Source organism: Oratosquilla oratoria, chromosome 11, assembly GCF_046742065.1.
Source record: "Oratosquilla oratoria isolate Oo_2021 chromosome 11, ASM4674206v1, whole genome shotgun sequence".
Classification (NCBI taxonomy): domain Eukaryota; kingdom Metazoa; phylum Arthropoda; class Malacostraca; order Stomatopoda; family Squillidae; genus Oratosquilla; species Oratosquilla oratoria.
Genome location: NC_134787.1, coordinates 73,333,314 through 73,343,313, shown reverse-complemented (window position 1 = coordinate 73,343,313; position 10,000 = coordinate 73,333,314).

Genomic DNA, 10,000 nt, shown 5'->3' with positions numbered 1-10,000 from the left:
TTATATATATATATAATCATATATTATATATATATATATATATATATATAATTATATGTATATATAATCATATATATATATATAATCATATATATATATATAATCATATATATATATATATATATATATATATATATATATATATATATATACTATGCATGCACAGGTCAGGGTTCGATTCCCTTGGAAGGGCTTCTAAAATGTTCAATCTATCTTAAACATACACAACTTGTCGGAAGACTCGTTTAATATGGGGATTGGATGAAAATGAGACTACGTCTTCCGTAGCTACGTGAAGTGTGGTCGGGGACTTGTACAGTCCTTTTGTACCATCGTACCTAGCTCAGTTGCTAGCGATTTGGCTTCGTGATTATGCACGCACAGGTTAGGGTTCGAATCCCTTGGCAGAGCCTCTAAAATGTTCAATCTCTCTTAAACATGCACAACTTGTCGGAGGGTTCGCCTAATATGGGGACTGAATGAAAATGAGACTACGTCTTCTGGGGTTTCGTGAAGTGTGGTTGGAGACTTGTACAATCCTTTTGTCACATCGCACGTAGCTCGGATGCTAGCGTCTTGGCTTCGTGAATATGCACGCACAGGTCAAGGTTCGAATCCCTTTGCAGAGCTTCTAAAATTTTCAATCTGTCTTAAACATGCACAACTTGTCGGAAGGCTCGCCTAATATAGGATTGAATGAAAATTAGACTACGTCTTCTGTAGCTACGTGAAGTAAGGTCGGGGACTTGTACAGTCCTTTTGTATAATCGCACATAGCTCGGTTGCTAGCGTCTTAGCTTCGTGATTATGCACGCACAAGTCAGGGTCCGAATCACTTGGCAGAGCTTCTAAAATTTTCAATCTGTCTTCAACACACACAACTTGTCGGAGGGCTCGCCTAATATGGGTACTGGATAAAAATGAGACTACATCTTTTGTAGGTACGTGAAGTGTGGTCGCAGACTTGTAGAGTCCTTTTGTAACATCGCACGTAGCTCGGTTGCCAGCGTCTTGGCTTCGTGATTATGCACCCACAATTCAGGTTTCGTATCGCTTGGCAGAGCCTCTAAAATGTTCAATCTGTATTAAACATACACAACTTGTCGGAGGGCTCGCCTAATATGGGGATTGGATGAAAAAGAGTCTACGTCTTTTGTAGGTACGTGAAGTGCGGTCGGAGACTTGTAGAGTCCTTTTGTAACATCGCACGTAGCTCAGTTGTTAGCATCTTGGCTTTGTGATTATGCACGCACAGGTCAGGATTCGAATCCCTTTGCAGAGCTTCTAAAATGTTCAATCTGTTGTAAACATACAAAGCTTGTCAAAGGGCTCGCCTAATATAGGGATTGGATGAAAATGAGACTACGTTTTCTGTAGCTACGTGAAGTATGGTCGGTGACTTGTACAGTCTTTTGTACCATCGTACGTAGCTCGATTTGCTAGCGGCTTGGCTTCGGGATTATGCACGCATAGGTCAGGCTATGAATCCCTTGGCAGAGCTTCTAAAATGTTCAATCTGTCGTAAACACACACACTTACACTTACACTCACACACACACACACACACACACACACACACACACACACACACACACACACACATATATATATATATATATATATATATATTTCTATATATATATATATATATATATATATATATATATTTAAACGAGTCATACTTTTCTCGGAATGTAGTGTCATAACAAATGTTTAACTAATCAAATAAAAAAATATATTAGTACACTTATCTATTTGTTTATTTCGATATATATCTTTATATTATGATCTTCATTTACGTGGGAATCTAAGGGGAGAGAGTGGGGTAATATCAGATAAAAAAAAATTGGTGGAAGGTAAGTTGAGAGTGGAGGATAGATGGAGAGAGAGGAAAAGGACAAAAGGTAGGGAGGCACTTAGAGTGAACTCTTTAAATGAGAAGGAAAAGGAGGAGGAGTACAAAAAGAAGCTGAGACAGGAGTGGGAGGGAGTGAAGGATAGAGTAGAACTAGGAGTGGAGGAGGAATGGGGATGGTTCAAGGAGGGAGTCACATAATGTGCAAATATGGTGTGTGGAACAAGAAGGACAGGAGGAAATAGAAGGAAGAGTAGTGAATGATGGGATGAGGAAACGAAGAAGGTTGTAGAAGAGAAGAAGCGAGCTTTCACAGATTGGTTACAAAATAGGACGAGGGAGTTATATGAGAAGTACAAAGAAAAGAGAAGTAAAGCACGAGGTAATGAAGGCAAAGAGAAGAGCAGATGTGAAATGGGGTAAGAGTCTGACAAAAAAAATTGAAAGTAATGAAAATATTATTTGGAAAGAAATTAAGAGACGAAGAGGAGGCGAATCAAGTAGAGAAGAAAAGGTAAAAGGTGCAGATAGTGAGATGATAACAGAAGAGAAGGCAGTAAGAGGAACATGGGCAGAGTATTTTAGGGAGTTGCTAAATGTGAAGGAGGATAGGGAGGGAAAGATGTTTGCAATGGGAAGCGCTACGAAAATGACCGTGATGAGTAAGGAAAATGGAGGAGAAATAAGGAAGGATGAAGTGAAGGCAGCTAGATGATGAGAATATGTAAGGCACCTGGTCTGGTTGGATGCCATGCAGAATGTCTAAAAAAAGGAGGTAAAATGATGGTGGACTGGCTGGTGAGGTTATTTAATGTTTGTTGGAGAGATGGTGGAGTGCCGGAGGACTGGAGGAGTGCCTGTATAGTTCCACTCTACAAGGGAAAAGGGGACAAGTGTGGGTGTAGTAGTTTCAGAGGGATTAGTTGTTGAGTGTAGTTGGGAAGGCTTATGGGAGGATCTTGATTGAGAGAATTAGGAGAGGAACAGAGGGAGCAATTGGTGAGGAATAGTGTGATTTTTGGACAAGGAAAGATTGCGTAGATCATATTTTTGTGGTAAGACAGATAAGTGAGAAAGATATAGGAATAGGTAAGGATGTTTTTGGGGCTTTTATGGATCTGGAAAAGCCTTATGACAGGGTAGACAGGAAGGTCACTGTGGGAGGTTTTGCAGATATACTGAATAAGAGGAAAGCTTTTAGGAGCTTTCAGGAGTTTTTACGAGAGTAGTAGAGCATGTATCAGGATTAGAAATGGAGAGAGTGAGTGGTTCGAGGTAAAGGTGGGACTTCGTCAGGGATGTGTTATGTCGCCCTGGCTGTTCAACTTATACATGGATGGGGTGGTGCGAGAGGTAAATGCAACGGTGGTAGATCAGGGATTGGAGATGGTTAAAGAAAATAGAGAAATAGTGGGAGTTGAGCCAACTGTTGTTTGCGGACGACACTGCGCTTGTAGCAGGATCAGAGGAGGGATTGAGGAAGCTGGTGCCAGAGTCTGGGAGAGTGTGTGAAAGAAGAAAGTTAAAGATGAATGTGGGTAAGAGTAAGGTGATGAGATGCACAAGGGATGAAAGTGGCAGCAGACTGGAAGTGAGCATTAAGGGAGAGCGACTGGAGGAAGTGGATAGTTTTAGATACTTGGGTGCAAATGTGGCAGGAAAGGGAGGTGGAGATAGAATGTAGATTGAGAGAAGCGAGTAAATGCTTTGGTGGATTAAAAACTGTAATGAGAAATAGACATTTGGGAATGGATGCTAAGAGGAGATTGTATGAAGGAGTGATTGTGCCAACAGCACTGCATGGGGCAGAAACATGGAACATGCGAGAGGAAGAGAGAAAGATTTTGAATGTGTTTGAGATGAGGCGTCTGAGAATTATAATAGGGGTTACTAGGCTAAATAGAGTGAGAAATGAGGAGGTGAGGAGGAGAACGGGGGTGGTAAGGGAGTTGGGAGATAGGGTGCATAAAAGAGTATTGGGATGGTTTGGACACATGGAAAGAATGAGTGAAGAAAGACTAGTAAAAGAGGTATGAAAGGCAGATGTGGAGGGAGTGAACATAATGGGGCGACCTAGGATGAGATGGATGGACGAGGTGAAAGGGACTTTGTGGAAGAGGGGAATGTCTGTTAAGGAAGAACGGGAAAGGACAGAAGATTGAGGTGAATGGAAAATGGTTGTATATGGATGATGTTGTGATGTATGAGGTGGAATGGGTGGGTTGGTGGGGGTGAGGTAGTATGTGTGAGAAAATTTTGACACATCCCGAAGGGATTTCTCCCCGTCTTCTCCTTTTCTGCATGAGAGGACGGAGAGGGTGACTCATCGATTTAATGAAGCTGCCTTGCTGTGGGTGTGCTGTGTCTTGCGACACTACTTCTGACCCAGGGCAGTTGAGAAGATACAGGGATGACCCGTCATCCAGGAAGTGCCAAGATAAGAGGAAGGGTACAGGGTGGAGGGGAGTGGATTGTATTGAAGATGGAATGGGTGAAAATGTTTTTATGCCTTTGCTTTTTGTCTACCTACCTTGTAAAGGGGAAAAAGCCTTTGGTATATGTATGTATGTATGTATGTACATAGGATTCTAAGAGTTTACCCCTTGAACTCTGAAGTAATAAGCCGTTTCAGTTAAGCAATAACTTGATATGTATTTATCTGGCTCCCAACAAATGATATTCTTCATCCGGGTCAATCCATTATACATCTTAAGATATATATAAAGTATACTAACGTGATTAGGTATCTAAAATAATCAAATGATCTACTTGGAGCTAGAAAACCTCTGTGAAGCATACCTGGTGTCACCAGGTAGAATGATAAAGAGTTTTTCAGTCTGAAGGTCATCTGGTATTTCCCAAATTAAAATCTGATGTCACTTGATAAATGAGACTGTTCTCTAGGTCGACGACTATTTCATAGACTTATGGGCTGTCGCCAAGTGATTTCATTCTTAATGATGGTCATGTATAGTTGACATCAGATGTTCGAGCCACTTGGTGTTCGAACCGTCGAGGTTTGTTTCCCTCGAGTTCGAACCTTCAATGTTCGGCTTCTTCGAGTTCGAACTGTCAAGACTCTGTTATGATCTTTAATGCGTCAGAGCTCCTGGTTGCACTGTTCTCCGGGTTCTAACCCTCAAATGTCGTCTCCTTTGAGTTCGAGCCTTCAAGGTTCGACTCCCTCGAGTTCGAACCGTCAAACTTCGGTTACGATCTTTGATGCGTCAGAGCTCATCCTCGGACTGTTGTATATTGACGCAGAGCTACAGTCCTTTGATGTAGTTCTCTTTTGTTGACTACCGTGAGGTAACGATCCTCTACGGACTGCATTGGTACGCCATGGCTCGCCGCCGTCGGAGTCGCTTTGATGGGGACCTCGACACGGGAGGAGGGAGGAGTGGAGAAGAGGACCCCAACACGGAAAGAGAAGGAAAGGAAAGAGGAGGAAGTGGAGGGGGAGGAGGGGGAGGAGCAAAAGGACAGGGGAAAGGGGAGAAGGGAAAAGAAAGGAGGGGTAAGAACATGAGGAGGAGGAAGGCGAGGGGGAAGAGGAGGAAGAGGAGGAGAAAGAGGAGTAGTAGGAGGAAGAGAAGAAAAGAGTAGGAGGAGGAGGAGGATAAGTAGGAGGAGGAGAAGCAGTAGGAGGAGAAGCAAGAGGTAGAAGATATGTAGTAGAAGGAGGGGGAGGAGGAAGAGGAGGAGGATAAGCAGGAGGGGGAGGAGCAAGAGGTGGAAAAAATGTCGTAGGAGGAGGGGGATGAGGAAGAGTAGAAGGAGGTAAAAGTTGAAAGAGACGGAGGAGGGAGAGATGGGTAGGGAAAATGAGGGGAAAGAGGAGGAGGAGGAAGGAGGAGAAGGAAGAAGGAGGAGGAAGGAAGAGAAAGAAAGATGAGAAGAATGAAGAAAGAGGAAGGACGAGAGGAAGGAAGAGGGGGGAAATACAGGGGAAGGAGGGAGGAGAAGAGGAAAAGGACTTTGACACGAGGAAAAGGAAATAAAGAGCATAACAAAATAAGAATGAAGGAGGCTGCAAGAGGCCATAAAGCCTACACTAGGCAGTTCCATATCTATTATCACCAGTTACCCCCATCCATAAAGTTGTTAAATATTTTCTTGTAACAATCGACAGTTTCAGCGCTCACAATATGGTTACGAAGTCTATTCCATTCGTTGGCCACTCTAATGGTAAAACAGTTCTTGCCAACTTCGTTCTTAAATCTAACATTGTCCAATTTAAATCCATTACTGCGAATCCTGTACTGTTCTCTTTATATGATGACCTTGTTTGCGTCACCTTTGATCCACTTAAACACCACTATTAGATCACCCCTCACTCTGCGTCTTCCCAAAGAGCGTAAGCTGAGACGCGCTTGTCCTCGCAAGGTAAATTTCTGAGCTTATGTATCATTATGGCCATTCTCCTCTGTACTGATTCTAGTGAATCGATATCCATTCTATAGGATGGAGACCAAAAATGTACCACATAGTCAAGGATGGATCTAACTAAAGCCAGATAGAGTTTGATAATTACTTCTTGACTTTTATTCGTAACCGTCCTAGGAATGGAACATAATGATCTGTTAGCTCTATATCTGTCGCTAAAGCACTATTTCCTGAATTTAAGGTCCGGACTCACTAGAACTCCCAAGTCTCTTTCGCACTCAGCTTTCTCTAAAAAACAAAACAAAACAAAAATGCTATCTAAATTAAACCTGCTTTTTGGGGTGTGTTAATCTACGTTTAGCACGCTGCATTTTGAGAAGGATGAGAAACGAGAGGAAGAAGAGCGAAGGAGGAGGGGAAAAGGAGGGAAAAGGAGGAAGAGGAAGATGAAGAAAAGAAGGAGGAGGAGGAGAAGGAGGAGGAGGAGGAGGAGGAGGAGGAGAAGGACGAAGAAGAGGAAAAAAGGAGGGAGGAGATGGATGAGATGGAGGGGAAAGGAGATACAAGATGAGAAGGGAAATGGAGAAGGAGGAAGAGGAAAGTAAGGAGGAGAAAGGAGGAGATGGACAGAAAGGAGAAGGAAAGAGATAAGGAGTAAGGAGGAGAGGAGTAAGGAGGAGAGGAGAAAGTAGAGGAAGAGGAGAAGGGAGGGGGAGGTAGGAGGGAGGAGGGAGGAGGAGGAGGAGGGAGGAGTAGAAAGGAGGAGAGAGGAAGCAGCAGCACTAGTACCAGCATCAGCATCACTACTACTACTACTGCTACCACTACTACTACTACTACTACTACTACTACTACTACTACTACTACTACTAGAAGTAGTAGTAGTAGTTGTTGTTGTTGTTGTTGAAATTGGTTTAATTGCAGAAAATCATTAGATGTCGACTACGCTAAGGTTTGCAAGGAGAGGTAAAAAGTCTCACAGCCCAAATGCTTCGAGAGGTATGTCGGCACCTAATAATTGAACTAATACTTCTTCACCCGAGACGGAAAAATACCAGTTATCTAAATGGAAACGTATAGATTATGCTCAATTGGATGTCAGCGTAAGAGGTTTTCGGTAAATCGGACAGAATGTTTTCTTTGGTATATGAATGCTCGATCCTATGGGCCTGACCAAAGAAACTCAAACTTTAAGATGGTTCACTTGCAAAATAAACAAGGATCATAACTTTTGGAGAATGTATATAAAATGTAGACCACAGCTCATTCACTCCATTAACTTTCACGACATCAGGGGGGAATGGATATTATATCAAAGGAATTTTACGCTTGGCTTACAGAAGTGATAGCCGAAAAAAAAAATAATAGCATAGTAGCCAAAATTCAGCTCTGTCTTATTTCGAAGATTAGCTCTCTTATGTGTAAGTATTTGAATATTGTATCAGTGGGAACTTACATCGAAACAGATATAAAGTACAAAAAAAGAAAGAAAAAAAAGGAAAGGAGGCGGCATTTGCCGTGTTCCCATATTATATGGTGTTAAACATAAGTGGAATTACAAAGGGCAGATATCAGACGAGGAGCAAAGAAAACTTATTGAACTTCCACCAAGGATGGGGGGGTTAGGCATCTCAAACCCTCTAACCTTGCCTACATAGAACACCAAAACTCCCTAAAACTCACGTCCTCCTTGACAAATAACATCGTATGACAAGATCAACAGGAGACTAACGTGGAGGAAATCAGAGAAATTAGAACATATCATAGTGAACGGTAGAGAGGTAGAAGGAGGAGCTTCACATTCTATTAGATCAGCTATCGAATCGTATAAAAAGAAATATAGCAATGGGACAGGAAGTTGGGGCGTCCAATTGGCTGACAGCACTACCAATCAGGACAAAGGAATTGAACCTAAACAAAAGAGAATTCACGGATGCCATTGCCTTGAGGTATGGATAGCCATTGGAAAGGCTGTCTAACAGATGTTCCTGTGGTGCACAGTTTAATCCAAACCATGTGATGATATGCAAGCAAGGTGAATTCATCTGCATGAGACATGAGGAGATAAGGGCTCTCACTGCCCAAATGTAAGGATGTGACCATCGAACCAACATTATTCACACTAGGAGGGAGAGCTTCAGGCACCGCACGTCCAACACCTCAGATGAAGCACGAGTGGATGTCAGCACAAGAGGTTTCTGGACACGGGGACAATTGGCATTATTTGACATGCGAACATTTGATCCAGTGGCCCCCTGTTATAATAACTTAACTATTGAGGCGTCTCACTCCTGGAATGAAAATGAGTAAATCAGAATGTACGAAGAGCGTATACAAAATGTGGACCAGGGCTTATTAATTCCGATAACCTTTACGACTTTAGGTGGGATGGGTCCAAGGGCAAAGGTATTATACACTCGTCTGGCAGAGGTGATGGCAGAAAATAAACAACAACCAAAAAGCAGCCTTGTATCGTGGATGAGATGTAGACTGTTATTCTCACTCTTAAGATCAGCCCTCCTATGCCTGAGAGTTACCAAGTCATAACAATCCATATCAACACATTTACAAGACCTCGATTTTAAGCACACTGTAGTAGATAGTAAGATAAATAAACTTCTGTATTAGGATTTATCAAAGTGAAATAAAAAGAATACAAAAAGGATAGTCGACCACAGTCATTGGCGAGAGAGGGGCCAATGAACTGTGTGGGAGACAGATCCTGCTTTCGCCACACATTTCCACGAGGATGGAAGTCGATTAAAAAAAGTAGTAGTAGTAGTAGTAGTAGTAGTAGTAGTAGTAGTAGTAGTAGTAGTAGTAGTAGTAGTAGTAGTAGTAGTAGTAGTAGCAGTATAAGTAATAGTAGTAGTAGGACAGCAGCAGCAATCACTAATATCACTGGCAGTAGCACCAGTAGCAGTAGCAGTAATAGCCGTAGCAGTAGCAGTAATAGCCGTAGTAGAAGTCATCTTATTGAATGATATTGTTTTTCTTTATAAGGAACATGTTTCAGCATATTGTATTCATTTGCGGCTTTGGAAGAAATGCCTAGTCATACAATTTTATTAGAATGAATGGTTATTATTGTGCTTGAAGGATTTAATTCTATCTTATTTTTTCTTATCTTATTTTATTTTATTCTGTTTCATTATATTTTATTATGTTTTACCTTATTCTATCCGGTTTCATTCTATCTTACTTTATCTTATTCTATCCTATATTGATTTTGCTTTTATTTTCTTTACTTTCTTTAACAGGATAACGTACGTTCTTTTTGTTTTGCCCAAGGCAGGCAATTTTGCTCAGGTGTGTCGAAGTTATGACAGTGAGTGGGAGTTCTCGATCAATTAGTACACTCAATTTATTAAACATTTAATTCTTTGGTTGTCCGGACTTGGAAAAAAATGAAACGGTGAATAGATTCCTCTAACTCAATCATCATTAATGGTTTTGATATGATATTCAGCCATGTAACACCATCTGAGTTGAATGGAATTATCTGGTATTAGAATAAGATCTATGATGGTCATCACTATACTAATGGGATAAACGGAGATGGACTCGATTCCCTTAGCAGCCGTACAGTATCTCCCACCTCCTAAAACAAATAATTATTTAAGATAAATAAGAACTAGATATATGAATATTTTAATAATTTCCGTCGACATGAGATTAATTATGTAAACCAAACATCATGACTTACATAAAATACAAAGGCTGAGGACGAAACTTAATTAGATAAAGAAAAAAACATTG